Consider the following 12130-nt stretch of genomic DNA (forward strand, 5'->3'; position numbering starts at 1 on the left):
TAAATATATTTAAGTGTATAACTCCGGGCAAAGTATATTAAATATGTATTACATTGATGCAATAAAAATTGCCACTTTCTATTCGCCCTTCTCCTAAACTGAAATTCTAATAATTCTAAATATTAATATACTCTCTGTATGTATATGTATATTCAAAATGAAATAACTTGTGAGCAAATTATTCATACCCCGGACGCACGATGTTGTTTACGAGAATATTTTAGCGGTAATTTTGTAATTTCAAACTTAAGCCCGAATCGTCAAAATTCATAATATTCGAACGTGCATATTGCACCGAAAATCGTTGGGGAATTCATTACAGAACGTAATAACATTTTGGTTATTTACCTTTTTATTATGCAAGTTATTTATTTTGAAATATGTATAATACAACTTTTTAATAACGCTTAAAAAAAAACAAATCGAAACTTCTCAAATAACATTCGAATTCCCCATACAGCGTAAAGTTTTCACTGTTTTGCTTAAACGGTTTACGGTTCGTACTCCCGCAGGTGTATCAGCCATTAATTTCTGGAATTTACGCTTTTAGTTGCTGAGAATGCAATTAAGGGAAGTACACAGATAATGCTTATTTAGTCTATTTTACCATGAGCTCGGATATTGACATTTAGTGCTTTCTGGATGGAGTTTCGTGGTTTATTGGGTATTACTTTTACATAGTAGGCAGTTTATACATTGTATTTTTAAATACAAAATTTGGGAAAACGTATGCTTTTATGCCATTTATGCTTTTTTAAAATAGGAATTAGGCGTTCAAATTTCCTTGTACATCCTGACCATTGAGAAAGAGATAAATAAATATTATATAAAATTACTGATTCTAGGCATAACACAACTAGACATGATACACATCTTTTTATATTACATTTTGAATTTATCTGGATCAGAAGATTTGGGAACTTTTAACACAGTCTAACATAATTGAAATAGAAATCTATATACTTTGCTTTTAATATTTAAATGTAATTTATTTTGAATTCATTTTACATAAAGTAAATTGACAAATAAATTATGAATTGCGTAGTTTCAAAGAAAATTATCAGTTATGTTACCTAAAATACATTTAAGTAAATAGTTAAAATAAGCCAAGATAAAATTTAATACTTTTTAATATAAAAATAAAATTTTGTAGTTAGATCACTTTAAATTGAAAAATATGAATTGGAAAAAATCGATTTGAAAAATGCGTAGTTTATTACAAAATTATCATATGAATTACTAAAAAAAATTAATAAAAATAATCCAGACTAATGCAATTTTAGGTAAATTCGGCTATTTTAGAAAATGTCATTTTGTATTTATTTAATTATCAGTAAAAGTGTTTTTTTTTATTTGATTAAATGAAATCAGAAATTAATAAATCAGTTAAAATAGTCTTACAATAAAAGATCTAGTTTTTTACATTAAAACGCAATTTATTATTATTATTAATTAAATTTATCTTAAATAAGGAAAATATGACTAAAAAATGAAGTTTCAAGTAAAAATCTCTGAATTTTAAAAAAATGTATTGGAATAAATTAATTAAAAAATTACGAAGTGTAATCTCGTAATTATCAAAAATAAAACTCGTATCAACTATTAATAATTAACGAGAAATTAGTTAATATAACCCTAGATTATAAGGCTAATTTTAATTATTAAATCGTAATTATGATTATATGTACTTTAAATCAAGCTGCCTTAAATATAGGGTAAATATTACATCAATGATATAAAAATAAAATCTGATAATTTTTAATGTTAAAACGTAATTGCATTTAAATTTAATTTAATTTCATAAACCATAAATAAAGTAAATTTATAAACAAACTTTAGAATTAGGCAGTTTAATATAAAAGTATTACTTAAACGATGTTAAATAAAAAATTGAGATTGAATTTAATAATTTTTAATATTTATAAGCAAATTTTAATGTTAATAAATTTTGATTAAATTTACTTTAAATTAAAATGCTTCAATTGAAGCATATTCTTAAGCAATTACGTAGTTTAATACAAAAATCACTTAAATAATCTCAGAAAAAAAATTAATTTAACTCCTATAATTTTAATCAATGAAAGACTATTCAATTTTAATTTACTCTAAATTAAGAAACATAATTAAGATAGATATTAATTAGGATAATCCTAGCTTAAAACAGCAATTTTTTAATATTAAATTGAAGTTTTAATTAAAATCACTCACAATTTAATGGAGTAATTCGTTTATATACTACGCAGAATAAAATTACAAAGTTTAATATAAAATTATCACCTTAATTGTTAAAATTTAAAAATAATGTAATAATTAACTCGATATTTTTTAATATTAAAATGCAATTTTAATTGAGTTTATTTATATTTCTAAAAGGTGTCTTATCCTTATTAATTTACTAGTAAAATTAAGTTTTTTTAATTTAATGAAACAGGTTAATAAATAAAAAATTAATTAAGATAACGCGAGATTATATTAGCTAATTTCTTATATTAAAACACAATATTAATTAGGCTTACTCCAACTAAAGTATATATTACTTAAATTATCCAAATAACAAAATAATTTAAAATTAAATCTGATAATTAATAACAATTAAACTAGCGTCATTAAAACGTAATTAAATTTAAATTTATTCTAAATCTTAAGCCGATTAAATTCATCAACAAATTTAAAAATAATGCAATTAATTCTAAAATTATCACTAAAGTTGTTTAAATAATAAAATAATTAAAATAAACTAATATCTCTATTAATTTTCAATTTTAAATAGATTTAATTGTTTTAGTATATGAATTACTTTACATTTTACTTTGAATTAACGTGCTTTTACGTCACTTAAATTACCTAAATACAAAATTAAATTAAATATTCCAAAACTTAATCTGATAAATTTTAACAGTAAACGGCAATTAAATCTAAAATATAAAATTAACAAACAAATTATAAAATTGCGTAGCTTAATATAAAATCATGAAAGTTAAATGTGCATAACTCACATATAATTTCAATTGGATAATAATTAAATTATTTTATTTGAAATTTTGTTTCTATTTAATTCTCAATAAAGGTATATTTGTTTTAATCTGATGAAGTAAAATTAAAACATAGCAAAATTATAAGAGCCTATTTTAATAATAAAATACAATTTTAAGTAAATCTACCTCAAATAAATCAGTTAATAAAATATTTTAAAATTAAATAAACATTAAAAGGCAATTTAATTTAGATTCATTTCAAATTAGGAAACTCTCAATGGAGTAAGTCAGTCGATTACAAAAGCAGAAAATTAATTAGTTTAACATGTAATATTACTTAAGTTTTTGAAATAATTAAAATTGCCCAAAAAGATTTGCAAATTTATTTCAATTAAAATTAAATTAAGATACTTTAAATAAAGTAAATTGTAAATAACATTTTGTATTTACTTAAGTAGCAGTAAAGGTCAATTCTTTAGAATACATCATAAGATACTAAATAAGAAAATAATTTAAATAACCCAAGCCTTACGCAATTTTAATTAAATACACTGTAAATTAACATGCTTTAAAAGTTTGCGTTCCATTAGGTATCAAAAACTGCTTTTTTACCAATTTATTGGTGCCAAATACCGGTAATTTTTAAATAACTGTCTTGGGTAAGCATAACTAAAGTGGGTATGAGATCCATCTTCGAAAGTGTACTTCTTTTAATACTAGTCACTTAGTATTTAAAACCCTTATTAAGGCGAAGCTTTTATCTCCAGGGGCATTTTTGCTTTTAGAAATAATTTAATCAGGCCGCCCTTAAATCTCGTCACTTTATACCGGATTCTCTGCAGCTGCGTTCCGGATTATTTTAGATTTACGTCACAGAAACGAGATTTATGTTATGGAATATTATAGTATTAATATACGAGCAGAACGGTATGGGATTTAAAATACATTATGTTACATGTCAGATGTGTATTTTAGCTGGATATTTTATTTTTATAATATACCCTTCTGTTTTAGTGATTTATATGTCTAACTTATAATTAAATTGAAACTTCACGTGGCCTTTTATTGATTCAGTTCGCTTCGCTTACTTGCTTCGAGGTTCCCTTTTGATAGTAATTATTAGGAGTGCTGCAAATAAAGTTTCCTAAAAGTTTCTAATTAAAGGAGCAACTGAGACTGGTCTATGTTAAACACGAATTAAATAAGAAAGTTAATTTAATGTACCTTAGACGTTTTAATAAATATGTTTTGGATCATTTTAATTAATTTGCTGTCGCTCCGTTTCATTTTTAATGGGGGTAAATAACTCTTGTTTTTTGAAACAACAGGGCTGTATTGTGCTGGCAATAAACACAATATTTGGGATCGATGGCATAACGAGTTTTTGCAGAAGTGATATTTTAACAAGCTCTGTTGATTTATTAGATATAGAGGCATAATTATTGATAAAACAAGTATTTTTATGTTATAATAAATTGAATGGAAATGATGAAGATATTAATAAGTTCCCGAAAAACCTAAACTCCGAAAACTCCGGAGAGTCTATTTATAATTTATGCAAAACCCTTTGATGCGAGCTGATTACCCGCTCTGGTAACAAAGTTATTGTAGTGGCTGATCAAACAAACCACATGCTTAACTGGCTTAATACAGTTCCACCTTTGGGAGCTCAAAATTTAGCCGGGGGAGCTTTTTGGCTTAAATCTCTTCTGCTCAATTGGCCGAAACGTTCGCGTATTACGTAAAAATAATAAGAACCGTTCGCCTTTTCGATGACAAAAGAGCTTCGATTTGTGTCTGTTTTTCCCTAGTCTCTGGATATTTTTTTCCGTACTTAAAAACTGCATGGAAATATGCCAAAAAATTATTTAAGCTGATCATTTTCATATTAAACTGAAGCGCTTTTAGTAGGTCGATTAAATTAACTTCAAAATTTAAAAATATACATTTATGTAGTAACTTAATATAAAATTGTCATTAAAAAAATGTATCCGATAATTTTTAATATTAAACAAACATTTTAATTAAAATAACTCTGATACATAATATTTATGCTGAAATATTTCGAGATTACACCTGAATATGTTTTTTAATATAAACAATTTAAATTAAAATATTTAAAATAAAGTTAATCAATTAAAATGATATATAAGTTTAATGTATGATTACAATTTAAAAAATACCATTTTTTCCTTTCCAGGTCAGAAAAAAAATGGTTTTAATTAAAAATTAATTTAAAGTAAAATCTGATAAGTTTAGTATTAATTGTAATTAAATTGAGTGTCATTTTAAGTATATTTATTAATATTTCTTGAATATTTAGGCAACATGTAAATTAATATTAACCAAAACAGAAATTAATTAAACTGATTTTAAATTAATTCTGAAAATTGTAATAATAACTAAGGTACTTTAGGTTAAGTATTTCGGTTAGATTTAAAGTAAAATCTGATAACTTTTACATTAATTTCACTTAAATTAACTCTAATTTTGAGTATATTTAACAATATGCTTTGAACTTTAAAAGCTCAGTTAATAATTATAATTTAAAAAATGTAATTTTTTAACACGACTAGAAAAAAAATGATTTAATTAAAAGTTAATTTAGAGTAAAATTTAATAAATTTAACATTAATGTTAATAAAATTAACTGTAACTTTGCATAAATTTATTTTAAATATTAACCCAAAATTAAAGTTAATATTAATTTAAAGTTAATAAACGAATTTTAAATCCTTTTAATAATTTTTAAATTAAATCGAGTTACTTGAAGTTAAGGAAATTGAATTAACCAGCTAAGGTAAAAAATATAATATACGTAATAAGTTTAATATAAAATTATCATAGAAATTTAATACACGACTATAATTTATATTTAAAAAAAATAATATTAGAAAAAATAAAATGATTTACTTAGAAATTAATTCTTAAAAAAATTTGATATTTCTTAACATTATTTTTAACTAAATTGACTGTAATTTTAAGTATATTTATTATTATTTCTTGAATATTTAGGCCAAATTTAAATTAATATTAACCAAAACAGAAATTAATTATACTAATTTTTAAATAAATTCTAAAAATTGTAATATTAAACTAAAGTACTTTAGGTTAAATACCTCAGTTAGATTTAAATTAAAATTAATTTAAACTAAAATCTGATAATTTTCACATTAATTTTACTTAAACTAACTGTAATTTTAAGTATATTTAACAATATACTCTAAATATTATTTAAAAAATGTAATTTTTTAATACGACTAGAAAAAAACGATTTAATTAAAGGTTAATTTAGAATAAAATTTGATAAATTTAACATTAATTCTAAAGTGTAACTTTGCATAAATTTAAAGATTTATTTTAAATATTAAAACAAAGTTAAAGTTCACAAACAAATTATAATTAATTTTTTTAAGTTAAGGGAATTGATTTAATCAGCTAAGATAAAAAATATAATATTACGTAGTTTAATACAAAATTATCATATAAATTTATTATATGATTATAATTCATAATACGCCATTTTAAAAAAAATAAAATGATTTATTAAATTCTTAAAAAAAAAAGATATTTCTTAACATTATTTTTAATTAAATTGATTTTAATTTTAAGTATAATTTATATTTAAATTAATCTGATTTGAATATGATTTTAAAATTAAAAAGAAAGCAATGCAGAGAGCAAAAAGAGGCAACTTCAGTTAAGTAAATTAAACTTAGCTAATATAACTTAATACAAAATTATCATTTCATAGTAATATTAAATAAACATTTAAATTAAATTTGCTGTAATTTTAAGTATATTTTAAATAATAAACGAAAATTTATTTAAACTAATTTTTAATAAATTCTGCTGCTGATTTTAATGTTAAATTAACTTACTTTAATGTAAGTAAACCGTTTTCTTAGTTAAAATAAAAATCTAAAATTACGTATCCTAATGCGAAAATATTTTTTACGAGTAATATTACTAAAAAAAAAAATTGTCCGATAATTTTCAATATTAATAAGCATTTTAACTAAATTTACTCTGATTTATAATACTTTAAATTAAATTTTTTAAATATTAAAATATTGTGTAATTAAATCTGATCTCAATTCTCAATATGAAAACATTTTTAATTTAAATATTCCCTAAATTAAAACATCCTAAGTAGAGTAAACCAGTTAAAAAAAAATATAAGTTTATTACATGATTATAATTTTAAAAAACCCAATTTTGTTCAAATTCAAATAATTAAGCATATAAATTAAATATATTTTATCTTAACGATAAAAGCCCTTTGTATCTCAATTAAAACAGAATTAAATTTTAATATTATCATATTAATTATAAACTATCAATAAAAAATCGTTAATTTAAAAATTAATGCCTACTAAGTATTTAATTATCTAAATTAAACAGTGATTAACCACAGTTATTCATTAATAGTAGCCATAAAGTTAATGTGATATTTTCTGAAATTACTTTTACTTAGTTTAGCTCTCATTAAAGTAAATAAACGACAAACAAGTAAAAATGTAATTTCCAAGGCACTTTTACTATAAACCTTCACTTAACTTATAAATAAATTAACTGTAGCTTATACTTGAAAGTTTAAATATAAATTTTGCCTGACTTTTCTCACTTTTAGCCTAAACGGCTTCGACTTCGCATAAGCCTTATTATCTCCGAGATATGGCGGTTTTACTAGTTTTTAAGTAGCATTACATGGCGGTGTTACGGAGGGAAACTTTACAGTTTGTACACGGAAAACTTTAATTTAAACTTACCGTTAGTCAGTTGGTAATTTTGTGCTCTTAAGACCTGAAAAAAAATTAGTAAATATTAATTTTGTTAATGTACAATGAAAAAGCATAAAGTGATTAGGCGTATGAAAGTGGGCGTTGAATACATTTAAGTTATGCACGTAAATAGTGTTCCTTAAAAATAAAAGATTTTTCTGAGATATTCTTGAATTCTTGGGTTTACCAAGTTCAGAAGTTTAAAAATTATTAAAATTTTGACGAAAAAAGCATCACAGGTTCCTTAGAAATAGTTTTAAAAAATTCCAAATATTTCTGAAAAAAAAATTGTTACTAATTTTGGTAAAGCCCTTGAAACTATCGTCTAAGATGATTTTAATTTTTTTTCATTTTTCCAAAGGACTAAGGTGGTTTATATGTATTTCCAGTTCCTGGAATATTTTTTATTTTTTCACACACTACTGAAGCTAAAATAATTACTCAGATGGTTTTGAATCCTGGAATAATTTTTCATTACTTACAGGCATTTGGGGTCATTTATCACCTTTTTTTCTAGGCACTTAGGGTCATTTTTTTACTTTTTCAAATTTTCCAGAATGGCTTCGGTTTCTAGAATAATTTTTCAATTTTTTTCAAGCAATTTGAGTAATTTTTCACATTTTTCCAGGTAGTTGGATCACCACCTTTCAAACCTTTACAAATAATTCGGACAGGTGTGGTCATTTTTCCAAGCAAAATTTTACCTTCAAAATTTTTCAGGTAGTAGGTAGATAGCAGTATAGATATTCCAGGCGCATTAAATTTTTTAGGCACTTTTTAGAGCTATTAAGTTTATGGAATAATTTTTCAAATTTTTCCAGGCAGTTGAATTAATTGTTCAGACACTTTTTAAGTAGTTTAAGTTTGTGGAATAATTTTTCAGGCTTTTCTAGGCACTTGGAGTCGCTCAAAAAGGACACTCGGAGTTACTTTTCACATTTTTCCTAATAGTTTAATTAAGATTTCAGGTAATTTTCGAAGAGTTTCAAGTTCATGGAATCAATTTTTATATTTTTCCAGGCAATTTTCAAATTTTTCCAGGTAGTTTAAATAATTTCTTAGGCATTTTTCAAGGGGTTTTAACTTCCTAGAATAGTTTTTTATTCTTTTTTAAACAATTACGGTAATTTTTCCAGACAGTCAAAATTTTAATTAATTTTTCAAGTGTTTTAAATTTATGGAACAAATTTTCCAGGCAGTTGAAGTTTTTTTCAACATTTTTTAGGAAGTTGAAATAAGTTTTTTTTTAATATTTCTAAATATTTTTACATTTTTTCAAGTAGTTCAATTAATTTTTCAGGAATTTTTTAAATAGTTTCAAGTTACTGAAATATTTTTTGACATTCTTTTTAGGCACTCAGGTATATATTGATATTTTTTTCAAACTGTTCAATTAATTTGTTCAATGGAATAAATCATTTTTTTAGATTTGTGAAATAGATATTCCAGACACTTTTTAGGGCTATTAAGTTTATGGAATAATTTTTCAGGCTCTTCCAGGCATTTGGAGTCAATTTTCAAAAGGACACTCGATACTTTTCAAATTTTCCCTAATAGTTCAATAGTTTTTCAGGCAAATTTTTAAAGGTTTCGTTCCTGAATTAAATTACGGTTCAATTACGTTTTCAGGCATTTTTCGATGAGTTTCAAATTCCTGGATAAAATTTTCAGACTCTTCCATACACTTAGAGTCGCTCATAAATGACACTCGTGGTTACTTTTCAAACTTTTCCTAATAGTTTAATTAAGATTTCAGGCATTTTTTAAATAGTTTCAAGTTGCTGGAATATTTTTTGACATTCTTTTTAGGCACTCAGGTACTTATTGAAATTTATTTCAAGCTGTTCAATTAATTTTTTCAGTAGAGTAAATCTTTTTTTTGGATTTGTTAAATAGGTATTCCAGGCACTTTAATTTTTTAGGCATTTTTTAGGGCTATTCAGTTTATGGAATAATTTTTTAAATTTTTCCAGGCAGTTGAATTAATTTTTCAGACACTTTTTAAATAGTTCAAGTTTCTGGAATAATTTTTCAGGCTCTTCCACGCATTTGGAGTCGCTCGAAAAGAACACTCGATACTTTTAAAATTTTTCCTAATAGTTCAATTAAGATTTCAGGTATTTTTCGAAGAGTTTCAGGCTCCTGGAATAAATTTTTAAATTTTTCAGGCACTTTTCAAATTTTTCCAAGTAGTTTAAATAATTTCTTAGGCATTTCTCAAAGGGTTTTAAGTTCCTGGAATAGTTTTTTTTTTAAACAGTTACGGTCATTTTTCCAGACAATTGGGGTAATCTTACAAATTTTTCCAAAAATTTTTATTAATTTTTCAAGTGTTTTAAATTATTGGACAATTTTCTAGGCAGTTCAGGTTTTTATGGAATATTTTTCAGGAAGTTGAAATCATTTTTTTTTTAATATTTCTAAACATTTTCAAGTAGTTCAATTAATTTTTCAGGCATTTTTTAAATAGTTGCAAGTTGCTGAAATATTTTTTGACATTCTTTTTAGACACTTTTCAAATAGTTCAAGTTTCTGGATGAATTTTTCAGGCTCTTCCTCGCACTTGGAGTCGCTCGAAAAGGACACTCGACGATACTTTTCAAATTTTCCCTAATAGTTCAATTAAGTTTTTCAGGCAAATTTTTGAAGGTTTCACGGTCCTAAATTAATTTTTCACATTTTTCGAGGCATTTTTCAAAAAATTTTCAAGTAGTTCAGTTAATTTTTCAGACATTTTTTTTAAGGAATTTCAAGTTCCTAGAAAAAACAATTCACATTTTTTCATGCACTTTTTAAATTTTTTCCGACAGTTCAATTACGTTTTCAGGCATTATTCGATGAGTTTCAAATTCCTGGATAAAATTTTCAGACTCTTCCATGCACTTAAAGTCGCTCATAAAGGACACTCGTGGTTACTTTTCAAATTTTTCCTAATAGTTCAAGTACGATTTCAGGCATTTTTCGAAGAGTTTCAAGTTTATGGAATAAATTTTTACATTTTTCCAGGCACTTTTCAAATTTTTCCAAGTAGTTTAAATACTTTCTTAGGCATTTCTCAAAGGGTTTTAAGTTCCTGGAATAGTTTTTTATTTTTTTTTAAACAGGTGCGGTCATTTTTCCAGACAGTCGGGATCATCTTTCAAATTTTTTCAGTCATAAGTGTTTTAAACTTATGGAATAAATTTTCCAGGCAGTAGAAGTTTTTTTCAACATTTTTTAGGAAGTTGAAATAAGTTTTTTTTTAATATTTCTGAAATAGTTTTTTAATGTTTCTCATAATACTTTTTTTTTAGTTTTCTTTTCACAATAATTTTTAAGGCAGTTTTGGTCATATTCCAGGCATTTGATATTTATTAGGCAATTTTTTAAGGTTTCACATTTAAGGAATAATTTTTCAAATTTTTCGAGGCAATTTTCAGATATTTTTTAAATAGTCTCAAGTTGCTGGAATATTTTTTTACATTCTTTTTCTCACTCAGGCACTTATTAGCATTTTTTTAAGCCATTCAAATAATATTTTTAAGCACTTTTTCATGGGTTTTAAGTTTCTGGAATAATTTTTCATTTCATTTTTCAAACATTTTTTCAGACAATCGAGGTCACTCTTTAGACTGTTCCAATTACTGCAAGTAATTTTTCAAGTATTTCAATAATAATAATTTTTCTAGGCAAGTGGCGTATTTTTTCTAGGCAGTTGAAACGATTTTTCATAAGCTTCAAGCTCCTGGAAAAATTAAAAATTTCTTTCAGGCAATTAAGGTTACTTTTTTAGTTTTTTTAGACAGTTTAAATATAATTTCTGGAATAGTTAGACTAATTTTTCGAGGCAGTTTTGGACATATTTGAGGCAGTTGAGGTTAGTGTTCAAATTTTTTCAAGCAGTTCAATTAATTTTTCAGGAAATTTTTCACAGGTGTCAAGTTCCTGAAATAATGTTTCCAGGCGCTTCTATTTCTGAAACAATTTTTTTTTGTGAAACAGTTGAAGTCATTTATCCAGACAATTTATCAAACTTTTACAAATACTTTAAATAATTTATTTAAGTGTTTCAAACTTATTGAATACTATGCTTTCCAAAAGGTTTTTAACATACTTTAAGCTCCTGGACAAACTTTAAAATTTTTCCAGGGAGTTGTTGTCTTTTTCAAATTTTTTCAGGCAGTTAAAGTGATTTTTTACGTGTTTCAAGATCCTGAACAAGTTGAAATTTTCTTCCTGGCAGTTAACATTACCACAGCAAAACCGTTACACTTACAAGGACTTATTAGTTTTCATATAAACCTAAAGTCAATAAAATAGTTACACACGTTTTCTAACTAATACGATTTTCTTAAAGCTTTTCACAATATTAAGAAGCTTTCAACAGATTGA

At 24.1% G+C, this 12130-nt stretch overlaps 1 protein-coding gene across 9 annotated transcripts in view; it reads right to left on the reverse strand.

Annotated features, from left to right (window-relative positions):
* The window catches only part of LOC126746053 (complexin), a 361290-nt gene that overhangs the window by 324833 nt on the left and 24327 nt on the right, over positions 1–12130 (reverse strand). For all 9 annotated transcript variants that reach the window (XM_050454151.1, XM_050454150.1, XM_050454149.1 and 6 more), the window contains exon 2: positions 7748–7781. The gene's annotated coding sequence lies outside the window, so the exon portion shown is untranslated. The remainder of the gene's footprint in view (positions 1–7747; positions 7782–12130) is intronic.

The sequence above is a fragment of the Anthonomus grandis genome, chromosome 17, assembly GCF_022605725.1.
Source record: "Anthonomus grandis grandis chromosome 17, icAntGran1.3, whole genome shotgun sequence".
Taxonomy (NCBI): Eukaryota; Metazoa; Arthropoda; class Insecta; order Coleoptera; family Curculionidae; genus Anthonomus; species Anthonomus grandis.